At 51.0% G+C, this 13,729-nt stretch overlaps 1 long non-coding RNA gene across 1 annotated transcript; it reads left to right on the top strand.

Annotated features, from left to right (window-relative positions):
- Window positions 1-2,757: 2,757 nt before the first annotated feature.
- LOC143270470 (uncharacterized) lies at window positions 2,758-5,342 on the top strand. The gene is made up of 2 exons (XR_013047646.1): window positions 2,758-3,175; window positions 4,734-5,342. It is a non-coding gene; the product is annotated as an uncharacterized LOC143270470 (long non-coding RNA).
- Window positions 5,343-13,729: the final 8,387 nt, after the last annotated feature.

Genomic DNA, 13,729 nt, shown 5'->3' with positions numbered 1-13,729 from the left:
TGGTCTGTACTCAGAATGCGTCCCATAATGCAGGAGAGATCCAAATGAAGTTTCTACAGGTCTCTTCCCTCCTGGTGGTCTAGAGGTAGACCACACTGGATAATAGGACCTGAGTATCAACAGCAGTGACCCTAAACAAAGACTAGATAATTTCCTCTGCCATACCTCAGCATGTAAATATAAAATTAGCCTATCCTTGGGTTGTTAGAATGTTTGGTTTTAAAAATTGATGTTGGAGTTGCTGGCTTGAGTCTCATAAATTCTGTAAATGAATCTTGGCTTGAGATTAGGACAGAATTTCCAACAATGTCTGAAATGGCCCTAAACACATGCTAGTGTCTATGTCTTAATCAAGCTGTATGATGTTGTTATTTATGAATTGATTGCAATAAAGTGATTATATTTTTTTAAAAAAGTGCCCCTGGCCAGGCAGTGGTGGCACATGCTTTTAATCCCAGCACTCAGGAGGCAGAAAAAAATGGGTCTACGAGTTTGAGGCCAGCCTGGTCTATAGAGTACGTTCCAGGACAGCCAGGGCTACAAAGAGAAAGCCCTGGTGGAACCTGGAGAGAAGCCCTCCAACAACAACAAGATCTCTTGTTCTCTTCAATTTGACTTTATGTCGTTCTCTATAATGGTCGCCATCTGTTGCGAAACACATTTTCAGGATTTAGGGTGAGACCTATACTTTTCTGTAGTTTAAGGACAAATATTTACAGTGTTATTAGGATCCTAACATAGACTGTTAAGTCCAGGCCCACGACTACAACAAATTTAAGAGAAAAAAATCTACAGTGTAATGAAATGAAACTTAAGACATCTCCACTTTTTTTTTTTAATATGAGGGAATAAATTCACACATGAAAAAAAAAAAAAGAGTGAGAGAGCCCATCTCGAAAAAAAACAAAAGAAAAAAAGTGTTCCTAGTATTACACTGGTAGATACTCATATATTTGAAACTCAAATTTCTCTGTGCATTTTAGTTATTAAGTGGCCGTCCTAGTTCTGGTTGGGATGAATGAGAAGCATTTCCGCATCAAGAGCCACTAAACCACAGATCTCTATCTTCTTCTCCTTTCTGGTCTCCTGATTCTTATACACGACTGGACTTTCCAGCATAGACAAAGAGGATATCGTCACCGAGATGAGCTGCCTTTTAGCCTTGTCCACTTCATTAGCATCTTGACTAGACTCTTGTGACTCTGTTTATAACATCCCATCCTTCCCTTGCTCTGTAGTAGAAGTGATTTTTTCTCTGTCCATCCACTCACTTATTTGCCAACTCCCATCTGTTTATAGATCAGTCCATCCATCCATCCATCCACCCATCCATCCATCCATCCATCCATCCATCCATCCATCCATCCATCCATTCTCCCACCCATCTATCAATCCATTAATCCAACCATCTACCTACATATTCGTTGATCTGTTTGTCAAATCGTCCATCCATCATCCATCCATCCATCCATCCATCCATCCATCCATCCATCCATCTATCCATCCACAGACAAGTATTTATACAATGCTATGCAGCAAATCTCTAACCTCCCTGAGAACGTGTCATGAGAATATGATTCATATTCTATATTGAAGCCAACTTTTGGGTGCGTCTCCGGCCAGAGGAAGCAACCGTCATGATGAACACAGCATCTCTGATACCAGCGTCTTTGGATCTGTCTAACTTTACCGCATATCTTAGATGTTAACAGTTGCCTGGAAACTGACCCCAAACTCTGAAATGTGGACAGGGGAGCTGAAAGCTGGACAGGCATCTCCTAAAGTACCAGCCCGGGAAGGCTAGGGAAGAGACGGATGGGTCACCCCTTCCCATTGTGAACACACAGGGTATTCAGGCCGGCAGGGGCTCTGCCATCTTCACCAGGTTACTTCTGGGGACCATTGCCATTTCATTCAGAAAAGATGAGGATGTGGTGGCATGCAAGGTGATTAAGATCAGGCCTGTCAGTGGCCTTCATGGCTTCCTCTCACCAGAAAGCTAATAGCTAGCTATCTACTAGAGAAAATACATCATCCAAGTGGCTAGCCACCGGCTGTGCATTCCCAGTGAGAAAGCATGATGGTGGATTTGGGTAACTTACTCAGTTTCCTCATTTCCTCCTTCCTCACTTGCTGGGTGAGATGGAGACTGTATTAGTTGCTTTTCTGTGATAAAACACCATGACCCAAAGTAACTTAAGGAAGGAAGGTTTTGTTTCAGCTTCTGGTTCCAGAGTCGTCATGGCAGGGAAGGGATGGCATGGTGGCATGAAGAAGCTGGCTGATGGCATTGCCTCTGCGCCGGAAGCAGAGAGTGTGGAGGAGGACGAGGGGAAAGGCTATAAACTCTCAGTGCCCGTTCCCAGAGTTGTCCATCCCCCAGCAAGACTGCACCACCTCCCGAAACAGCGACACCAGCTAGGGCCCGAGTGTCCAAATCCCTAAGCCTGTAAGGGACATTTGTCATTCAGACCACCACAGATGCCACCTCTTCCGTCATAGATGAATGTATAGCTCTAGTCTGGGAGTCCTATCAGGGTCACTATGTCTTTTTCCCAAGATTCCATGCAGACCTTTAGAAAATGACTGCTTGCCGGGAACGGAAGTTCAGCTATTGAGGACACGTCAGTACTAAAAATATCACCCTGGAAAGATGCTCTGCTCCAGTGTTCAGTCACAGGCATTCTAGATCTTCAGGGCTGACCTAGCCTTGGCTACAGGTTTGTGGCCGCTCAGAGGCATTCTGCAGTTGCCATGGAAACCATCCACTCACAGAAGTGTTCTTCTCTCGGGTCCCCTGAACTCTGCCACAGCTGCGGCGGCGGCTAGCATCTTCTCGGATGCTGCCATGGGAACCACTGAAATGCTAGCATCTCTCTCTAGCCCACCAGCCCACCCAGCAGGGAGAGCCTGGGGGCCACACAGTGGGGGCTGGGCTTCTAGAGCATGAAGCTACCCAGTTTCTGCTGCTTCTATGGAGTAGTACGTTCAAGTTCAAAGTGGCCAGCTAGGACATGGACTATTGGAACACATCCCAGCTGGCTGGAAAAGAGTGAGACCCAGCACAGCAGGCCGAAGAGGAAAATGAAAGACGGTATCTGTGATGTGTCCCTCTGAGGAACCTGACAACAGTACTTGGAGACATCTGCCCCCTCCCAAGAGGTGCAGACTCCAGGTAAAAGGAGCTTTCTCCCCCGGTGGGGCCAGGCCCACTCTCTACTGTGAATTCTCCCCTGGGAAGTCTGAATGTATTCATGGAGGAGTCAGGACCCTCCCTGCTTCTCTGTCCATGGTGAGGTGTCCTTTTGGGCTGTGACGATGGGAAGACTTTTCTTTCACGCTCCTGAATTGCAGTTCATTGACTTCTTGGTCATGACAAGGTTGCCTCGAGCGAGCTCTGTGTGCAGAGTTCACAACACTGAGGATGACACCGAGAAAGGGAAGTGACAGGAAGGTCCCCAACTGATCAACACACCTCAAACCCTCAGGACTAGTGCTTCCTTCTGTGGTGCATGCACGGGGTGGTGTGTGTGTGTGTGTGTGTGTGTGTGTGTGTGTGTGTGTAGACCGGCTTCAAAGTATATCTGTGCTCCCCTTGAACAGCTAGGCTTAGTGTTGGTAACATTCCTCCCCTGGGGAGACAATGTCTACCCTTCCTCCTAAGGTCCCAATGATAAACCAAGGCAGATTCCACCCAAGTTCCCTCTGACTTTATTGGTCTTACCTCCAGAGCACAGATGAGCAGTCAGCTCCAAGAGTGTGGATGCCCCCTTCCCAGAAGGCTGCACGGCAAGTCTTTACTCAGTAAGGACGAGGGCTTTCCCATAGTTACAAAGGGAAGCACCACCCTCCTCCAAGTCTAACTACGCCTGCTTCTCAGGGCCACATGCAGTTAGGGTGGCATGCGGGGTGGCTGGACAGACAGTCAGCAGGCTCAGATGCGATGATGGTTTGCAAATGGAGAGAGCTGAACCCCTGAAGATGGCTGTCAGCCTCAGAGGCTCCTTCAGTACAACACGGGTCACCTACCTTATCAAACACAGGGAACTGAGTGTCGGCCACACTTCGCCTCTGGAGACATGTGAAGAAGCTTTCAACCAGGGCGGGCCTGGTCTACTGTCTTGTGGGACCAGAGCAAGCATTCTGCCTCTACCTTATTTTTCGACTACTTGACTCACAGGGGACCGAAGGCCACCACTTGGGCCTCGTGGATCCCCCTTAAGTGCTGCCCTCCCACACACACACTTTGAGGACCGCAGACTAGTGACCGCAGCCCGCTGGCTGGCTTCTAAAATCTGCTCTCCTTATGGCTGAAATGCTGTGAGCACTGGGCCTCCTCAGAATTCCCGTCTCAGCAAGGGGTCGCCCCTATATGCAAGCGCTTTAGAAAATACTGTGTGTTCTTAAACAGAAGCCAAAACCACCATCGCAGCCTCCAGAAGACTGAACTTCTGCTAAGCAGAGGGAGCGGGAAAGCGCAGGCGAGTCGGCCAGGGCGGCCAGGGCTCAACTCACTGCCCAGCGATTTTACGCTGTTGCGGGCTTTAGCATCTACCAAGTGCGAAGGGAGGCAAGCCGAGCTGCATTCTGCGGACTTAGACAGTGGGGTGATGAGAAAGGAGGGTACTGGGAGACGCCCCGAGAAGGGAGGTAGGCTGTGGTGTGGGCCGGGAAAGAGGCCCTAGGAAAAGCTTCATCTATAGACTCTCTTAACCTTTTTTTTTCCACCCCAGCAAGGCTCATGCAGGAGGATCAGGCTGACTCTGGTGCATACCTGCGGGGCCCTAGGGTCAGATGAGGGGAGACGCCAAACCTCCAGGCTGGAGCAGGGAGCCCTCCCGAACAGTGACTGCCCCGCCCCCTCCCTGGGGCCTGCCCCAGAGCCCTGCAAGGACTCTGGATCTCATTAGGCTGCAGCTGCCTATAGCCTGCTCTGGGCCCGGGTCTGGTTTCTATCACTTGACTGTTGATTTGACCTGTAATCAGCATCAGAGGGCACATTCCTGGCCCGTGGTTTAAGAGAAAAGCATACTTTTGCCTGCAGCCCAGGCGGCTTTCTGGTCAGAGCTGCGGGGCCTGATTCCGAGGCTCTCTCTCGGCGCTCCTTCGGTCTGCATCTGGCTGTGCCTGTAGTTTTGATTTCAGAGACAGGCAGGCAGGATGCAGGAGGGCATGCTCCCTCCCCCACCCCCAGTCAGGATCTGAAAAGTGCAGACGCAGCCAGATGAATGTGCATGTGCGCGGCAGTATTTGTGGTGGAGGCCCCCAGGGAGTCCTGGGACTCCGTGTCTTGACTGGAAACACCCAATAAACTGCTGGCCTCCAGGCCTCCTGCCGTTTCAGTGCTGTGGAGAAGGTTCCTTGGACCACATTCCTGCTTACAGTCCCACACCAAACATGGCTTTCCCACGCGCGCTCGGCCCTCCAGGAGCCAGTCTGGGCTGGAGAGATGAGGGTTAGTTCTTGGATACAAGCGTCATTTCTCAATGTATGTATCCACTCTCTGTACATCATCCGACGATGGGGACCTCTCAGGAGTGAGGGATCAGCTGTGCCTATCCGGGTCCCACTCACCTCACAGAGAAAAGACAATGTCAAGGTTGTCCCGGGGTGGACTCGGCAGGCACCTTGGTGGCAGCGCTGGGTAAGCAGAATTAACTCAGTGGCTGAGCGGAGAACCACAGCTGGCTGTCGGGGCCAGTGCTGAGCAGGCCGCCTCCTGGCACTTAGGAATCTGGGCTCAGTTAGGGAGTCGGTGGTGCCAAAGGATTGAAATAGTTGCTCCAGCAGGGCAGGATCTGCTGGTTCCCACAGTGGAAAGCACACACAAAGAAGATTGCACTCGGCCTCCCTGAGGTCAGTGTTCTACCCATAACAAAACCCCACTCTCCACAAATGGGATTACCCATGGCCAAGGTCGAGCCTCTAGAGATGGCGTGGCAGTGACTGATGACCTACCTTTGACCCAGCGGGGGATGTACCAATGAACATCTGATGACCACTTGAATCTAACCTAATCTGATTTTACCCGTACCTTACGTTTTTCCGAGTAGCAGGCTTCCTTAATCCGTTGACTGACAAGAATGTCAGGTCTCTAGATGCTTGTCTAATCAGCTCTCATTGTTGTGTCTCCCGACACAACGTTCACCTGATGGATGGTTTAATTTTTAACTGCAGACATCTGTGACTTCAGAGGACCCAGCAGAGAGAGGAGGGGGTGAGAGATTACTCAAAGTAGGGGAAAGCGGAGGTATTGGCTGTCAGGAATCAGAGGGAGTGCGAGGCAGGGGACCTGGAAGCCAGGCAGGGACATTATCATGGCTTATTCTTTATTGTCAACTTGACTCAATTTAGAATCCTCATGAAAGCCATACCTCTCAATACAGTGGTGGTACAAACTGATGCCCTGACTGCTCCATGGTGTGGTTAAGGGGAATTGTTTTGCTGTAGACATGAGAGAGAGCAGCCAGAGGCATCTGGAAGAGTCCAGAGCAGAGAGAAGGAAGTAGACTGAACATGGTCGGCAGACTGGAGTCCAGAGCAGAGAGAGAGGGTAGCAGACTGGACCTGGCTCTGAAGGAAGAGGAAGCGGAGCAGAGAGGCAGAGCTGGGGGGGGGGGTGTTAGAGGAGAGCAAGGTGAGCAAGGTGGGGGACAAAGAGTGAGGGTGAACAAGAGCCTGAGAGCAAGCGATAGAGGAGGAGAAGGAGGAGGAGGAAGACAAAGGCATGAACATAGAGGAGCTGTAGGAACAGCAGGGTTATAAGGAGAATGAGCCGTTGTGCGGAGGGAGCCCATGAGCTGGAGGGAGTCTGACGGCAGAGAAGATGAGAAGTGGTAGGATGCTGGAGTGAACTTTGAAATGTGCAGCATGTCCTCGGGATGCTGAGGGACCTGGAGGCCAGCATGTGCTTTGGTATGGTTGCCGCTGGCCTGTGTGACACATCATGGGTGTGTGTGTGTGTGTGTGTGTGTGTGTGTGTGTGTGTGTGTGTACATGTGTGGCAACATGTACACACACACACTCATATGAGAACTACTCATATGATGGCCAAAGGCAGAAGAGGGAGAGAAAAGGGTCCCACTAGCTCCTTTAAATGCATCCCCTAATGACCTGGAAACCTGCCACTAGACCCTCCTCACAGTTTCTACCACCTCCCAATGTTACCAGTCCTGGAATCAATCCCCCTGCCCTCAGGCCTTTGGGAGATGCTTAAGAGGCAGCCATAGCCATGGTCATGTTTGCCATTTCATGGGAAAGTGGGTGTCTTAGTTAGGGTTTCTGTTGCTGCAATGAAACACTATAACCAAAAAGCAGCCTGGGGAGGAAGGGGTTTATTTGGCTTACGCTTCCACATCACTGCTCATCATCAAAGGAGTCAGGACAAGAACTCAAACAGGGCAAGAACCTGGAGGCAGGAGCTGATGCAGAGGCCATGGAGGGGTGCTGCTTACTGGCTTGCTTCTCACTGTTTGCTCAGTCTGCTTTCTTATAGAACCCAGGACCACCGGCCCAGGGGTGTCCCTACCCGCAGTGGGCTGGGCCCTCCCCATCAGTCACTGATGAAGAAAATGCCTTACAGCCATATCTTTTGGAGGCATCTTCTCCACTGAGGTTCCCTCCTTTCAGATGACTCTAGTTGCTGTGTCTAGGTGACAGAAGAGCAGCCAGCACAGTGGTTTACCGCAGCCTGGTTTCTCTTCACCGTCAGCCTGGCTGGATTCAGAGTCACTATGGAAACCCACCACTGCTGGTGTCTATAAAGGTGTTCCCAGGGGGGTCTGACCCATCCTCAATGTGGGTCTTCTTGCTGCATCATCCTGGGACAGAAAGCAGAAAGCCAGAGAGAGTAAGAGAGATCCAAACTCACTTTATCAAGGCATGTGCTCCTGTGGTATCTGACTCACTTTCACAACAGCACTCATCTGTGGATGAGGGATCCGCCCTTGTGACAATCCCCTCGCCCAGGCTCTATCTCCGGCATTGTTGCTTTGGGGATCAGTGAACTTGTGGGACACATGTAGACTATAACATTCTCAGGATGAAAGCTTGCCATGAGGTATCTGTCAGGTCCCGAGTCACCATCCCTGGCATCTAGAGAGTTCCTGGACTCTCTCCATCCTGGACCTACCCAGCCTGTACACCATGAAAGTTCTCCCATGAATTCTATCCCAAGCACATCCTATTCGTCCAGAAAGGTTCCTCCCAGGCCCCTCCCCTTCACACCCCTCTCCAAGGCCAGCGCTTACGTATCTTGGTGGTAGAATTTTCCTATCATTTATTATTCAACTTGCTTGAATAGTGACTTTGTGATTGCCTTAAACTGCATGGATCTCCTGTCCTCATGTACATGGCATGTTCCTCATGCCTTCTGGCATCTGTGCCAGGTGTGGAGTGACGGAAATGATGGGAGCAGAGGCTGGGGACCCTGGCCTAGCTTCCATCCTCCTGCCCAGGTGACGTCCAGTGGCAACAGGGATCCACCTTGTATGCCTGCTACCTCTGCTGGCCACGTGTCTCAGCGCCAGACTGGCCTGTCTAGAGGGACCTCCCACCTATCCTGCAGAGGGCTTCCTCTGCAGTGCCTTCCAATCCTAATGAACTGTTAGCCTGACTCCTTTCTGTTAGGAGCTCCTAATGTCAGGATGGCCAATTTCTCCTGGCCCCCAGCGATTCCTCCAGTGAACAGTGTGTCCTAACACACTTTGAGTTGACCGAAGACTATGTAGATGGAGTGGGCCTGTTTACACTCTCTAAGACAAGATCTTTCTAGAAGGTAATTGTAGAATAACAATTCTATAAGAAAAACAGTGGTGGCTGAGTCTGTTCTGTGGGCTCCCTCCTCTAACCACACCCCAGGAGTGAAGGCTGCTGTCTTCTCTGTTCCTAGGGGCCAGCCTGCTAACCACCACACTATGAAACATTCTGCTGTCACCTCCATCTTCAAGAAGGGTGTATTGGGCCACCATCATGGCTGCGATAAATGATCACAAATGGAATTCTTAAAACGGACAAACTCAGAAACCAGACCAAACCAAACCAAACTGAAAAAAACAGAGAAAATACGTCCCACTGTTCTGAGAAATCTACATAGGCGTCAGTAGGGTGCATGCCTTCCAGGGTGCTAGGGGAGAGGCCTGGTCTTTTGAAGCTTCCTGCTGCCTACTCTCTCTGGCTCCTGGGTGCATCTCTTCCTTCATGGCGTATCTTAGGATTGGTAGTGACTCTGGTTTCCCTCCTACAGGCCCTCTGTGCCTTCTGCAGGTCTACCAGATAACCCAGGAGACTCTCCCCACCTGAAGGTCTTTAACTGAGTCATATCTGCCAAGTCCTTTGATCATGTAAGGTCTCATGCTCACTGGTTCCTGGAATTGGTATATTGACATCAGGCTGTACCACCCTGAGCATGCCTGATCTCATCAGTAGGTGGGGGTCTGTACCACCTGAGCATGTTCATCTCATCAGTGGGTTGGGGGGCATTATTCTGTGTCTACAGTGAAGAAACCAAGAAGAGACAAAGTCTCCCACTGTCCATAGCTCTTTGTAGCTGCTCAATTAGTACTTCTGAGTTAAAGTGGTTCTTCAAAACTGAGATGGCTTGTCCCAGCTGTTAGAACAATCTTCCTGGAGATTTGAGAACAGTTCTCTGAGGTCACTGATTACTTCTCACTCAGTTCTCACGTTCCCTGATGGTGGGTTTTTTTTTTCTTCAATTCAGGGTCTCTCTGTGTAGCTTTGCGCCTTTCCTGGATCTCACTCTGTAGACCAGGCTGGCCTCGGACTCACAGAGATCCACCTGCCTCTGTCTCCCGAGTGCTGGGATTAAAGACATGTGCCACCAATGCCTGGCTCTGATGGCGGTTTTCTGAAGAGCATCTGAACACTGGGCTGTCACCGGGTGGCTGGTTATCCTGTCTGAAAGCTCTGTGAGGCAGCATTTCCTAGTGTCTGGGGGAAACCACGTCAGAGAGGAGTTTTGATTGGAGAGAATGGAATTAAGGATGATCCTGACACAGAATATGCAGTTGGCATGCGATAGTTTCATTTTCGGGCTACCTCTGAGTTCCTCAGCCATCCAGCTGGCGTCTGCAGCATGTCCGCTGTGTGTATCCTGGGTACATGCCTGAAAAGCGCAGCTGACCTTTCCAATGGGTCTGAGGGTCACGGAAGCCCCAACATGTACACACACAATTGCCTCCACGGTCAGGAGGTATGTAGAGAGGAGGGCCCGAACACGGAGGACTCTGAATGGCTCGTTTCACCTCTGATGGGAACTGCTACATGGAAACATGGTTGAGGAGCTTACAGGTGATCAGGGTACCCCAGGGCATAGGGTAGAAGGGCTGGCTGTGCGGAGCCAAGTGCAGAGAGCAGAGGAAGACGGCCAGCTGGGCAGGGTCGAGGGAAGGTGAGGTTTTTCTCTCCTAAGAGGGGCACAGCCCCTCGGTCCCACACGGCTCTATTTTCATCTGCCTCTGGGTTCCCAGTCTCTCTGTTGTTTTTAGAGACAGGATCTCATTTGGTAGATCTGGCTGACCCAGAACTTCTGATGTCGCCTCAGCTGGCCTCAAACTCGGGATCCTCCTGCATCTACCTCCCAAGTACTGGGATCACAGGCAAACGCTACCACGCCTGACCTGTCTTAATAAATAGAACATTTGAAATAAGACAGGACGTATTTCCCTCTGGGCATCTGTAAAGCGCTGGGGCGTGACTGAGCGTCCTGCGCTGCCAGCTTCTCCACGGGCTCACGCTGCAGCCTCGCATCTTGAGCTCAGAACCCAAGCAATGCTGCTGACCGGGCTCCGGGGTCACAGGAGAGCGGTGTGGCTTCTGTTTGCCAGGAGGCGGATGCATTTCCCCGATTCTGGGTGCATCCCCTCGATCCGACACCAAGTAGTGGTAGAATTGGAGCAAATCACTTAACCTCCCCGAGTCCCCCTTTCTGAGTGGCAGTAGTAGCCTCCTCCCCGCCCGTTGTCAGGACTAAAGGAGCCAGTGTATGTAAAGTCCCCAGCCAGAGCCCAGAGCTTAGTTGCCAACTGCCATTGCTGGGAAATTCTGCCCAAGGGCAGCTTTGATTACAGGCCCGTTCTCTTTCTCTCCATTCCAGGGTCCGCTTCCAAGACAATTAGCAGACCAGAGAGTTCTGCTACCTATCAGCCACCGGTGGCCAACAGACTCCCGATGTTGGCAAAAACACCGTCTCTCGAAGCCGGGCCACTTGGGCAGGCGCCAGCTTGTTGCCTCATAGTGCCCCGTACAGTCCAATCGGTGACAATCATGCAAGACGCTCGCTTAAATATTTACCTTGCTCACAGCCACCCCAGTGAGGCAGGGAAGGAAACCCGAGAAGCAGGGTGGCTTTGGCACCCTCTGCTCCTAGTCCGGTAGAACACGTGTCTTGATGGGACGCATCCTTGCGGGCTACCCAGCCTGTTGCTTTAAAAAACAAAGCACAACAGTGTTGATCTCCACTCAGACTCAGGGATGGAATCAGAAGTGTCAGATCCCCGGTCACGACTGGGAAGTTTGACTAGTCCCCCCGTGAGTCTGGGTACATATCCATATTCCCTGTAACACAAAAACTAAAGGAGTGCCTAGGAAGGGTCACACAGTTCAGTTCACATAATCACTACCTGCACGCTTTCGATATATCGTTAACATATGCCATAACAGTGTCTCAGAGAAAGCAAGCAACAAAGTCCGCCCAAGCTAATACCAACGCCACACAGCTAAAAGAAGCAGCCCACGATTCAACTTTGGTTCTAGTAGCACGGCGTAAAGAACGTCCCAGGTCCTATCCAAAGGCTCTTACAGAAGATAGGTCCCTAAAGGTTCCACAGTAGCCTCGCTGCCCTGGCTTTATTTCATAGAGGGTGGGGTGGCCCAATGCTTCCCCATGACTCGCTTCCACTGATCACTTCTCAGGATGGTGCTGGATAGGGTCAGAGAGTCAGATGTCCAAAGTGCTAAACAGACATCTGGGCTGAGGGCTGGGCTGGGCAACCAAGGACCTCTGCTTCCTGAGGAAATGGAGTCTGTGTTGTAGACAACGTGTGGAGGGACTAATTGATTGATTTCCCATGCTATCTAGGGTGCTCGGGTTAACACAGCAGTACACACACACATACACACACACACACACACACACACACACACACACACACACACACACACACACACACGTCAGCACCCAGAGGGCCAGTAGCTACAACATGATGGTTGTTCCTGCGAAGAGACCACATGGGGGTCCCTTACAACTCCAGGTGCCAGGCTATCTATCCAAATAAGTTTTCCAGACCATTCTAAAAACCTGGGAACCCTGGGTGGCTGCATATCTGGGAGACGGCCAGGAGAAGGGTTTCATTGGGAACTCTTTCTAGGTGCTTAAGTTATGTCTCTGCTGTCACCGTCAGACATCCGGGTCCTGCAGACATCAGAGCTGCCTCGGATGAATGTTGGTATCTTTCAGAAACTCGTGTTTCCCGGGGCTTTGGAAACTGGAGACCTGGGGCTGTTTGGCAACTGCTCTTTCTCTCCCAATACAGCTTTCCTGAATTTCCCATTGGGCCGCAGCGGCATTTCTGAGAGTCCTTTTTGGGGGGGGGCGTGTCTCAGGGCATGTTCTAGAAAACTAGTCTACAGTGAAGTTGATGGGCATCTTATTGGTCTCAAAGTCACACTGCTGTGGAGGGTAACCCAGGGCTGCTCCTGGGCTCTGTCTTGGGGAGCCATGTTTTCATCCTGAGCAGCACACTGTCTACAGACCCCGGGGTCCCAGGGGGCTGTGAGTCATGAAAGGATGGTCAGCAAGTGCTCAGAGCAGCTCTGTGGACCTGGAAAAGGTTAAGGGTCTCTGTGGAAGCCTTTGAGTCAGGCTTCAGGGCTACGGGCCTAGCTCTGGGGGGCTGTGACCCTGGGCCTGACTTTCCTTCTCGAAGCATCTTGGCGTGAATAGCTTCTAAGCTGGGACAATACAGGAAAATCAGGGACACACACACACACACACACACACACACACACACACACGTATACATATATGTATATGTGAAGATAGTGTTCTTGGGGCACTGTGAGTCTGTGAACAATTGCTAAATGCTCTGGAAAGCAAACTAATCCCCATAAACAAACGCACACAGTGGTGATTTAACAAACGTCCATTTTACATCTGGACAGCTACAGAGGAGAAAGGATGGGGCTCCCCACCCCCACTCCCACCGCCATTGGACTTCTCACTGCTCCCTTGATCTCCAGGGCTGCAACCACTATCTCACCGACTGATAGAAAGCTCCATTAGAGCCTTTATGAAGAGGATTAATGACTTTGTACATTTAGTGGTTGGTCAACACGGCAGAGGAAGCATTTCCCCAGGCCGGAAGCAGGCTGGCTGGAAGGGACTACCGCCAGCCTGCTGAAAGACACCAGCGGCAGGCGCTTGGCCGCCTGGATTGCTTTTCTGAGAGCTGGGTCCCGTGGTACTCGGTGCCCAAATACCCCAAGAAGGATGTTAAATAGGAGAGTCAGAAACAGGAAAGTCAGGAGCCAGGGAGAGGGAGGCCTTGCCGTGGGACACAAGCAACATCCAGCTGTGGCATGCACGCCTGTGACCCCTGTACTTGGGAGGCTGAGGCAGGAGGATCGGGGAGCGTGTGAGGCCAGCATAGGCTGTATGGGCTACAGTGTGAGATACTGTCTCAAAAGACAAACGAAAACAGCAACCAACACA

The sequence above is a fragment of the Peromyscus maniculatus genome, chromosome 23 (genome assembly GCF_049852395.1).
Source record: "Peromyscus maniculatus bairdii isolate BWxNUB_F1_BW_parent chromosome 23, HU_Pman_BW_mat_3.1, whole genome shotgun sequence".
Lineage (NCBI taxonomy): Eukaryota > Metazoa > Chordata > Mammalia > Rodentia > Cricetidae > Peromyscus > Peromyscus maniculatus.
This window is presented reverse-complemented; position numbering and strand designations above follow the sequence as displayed.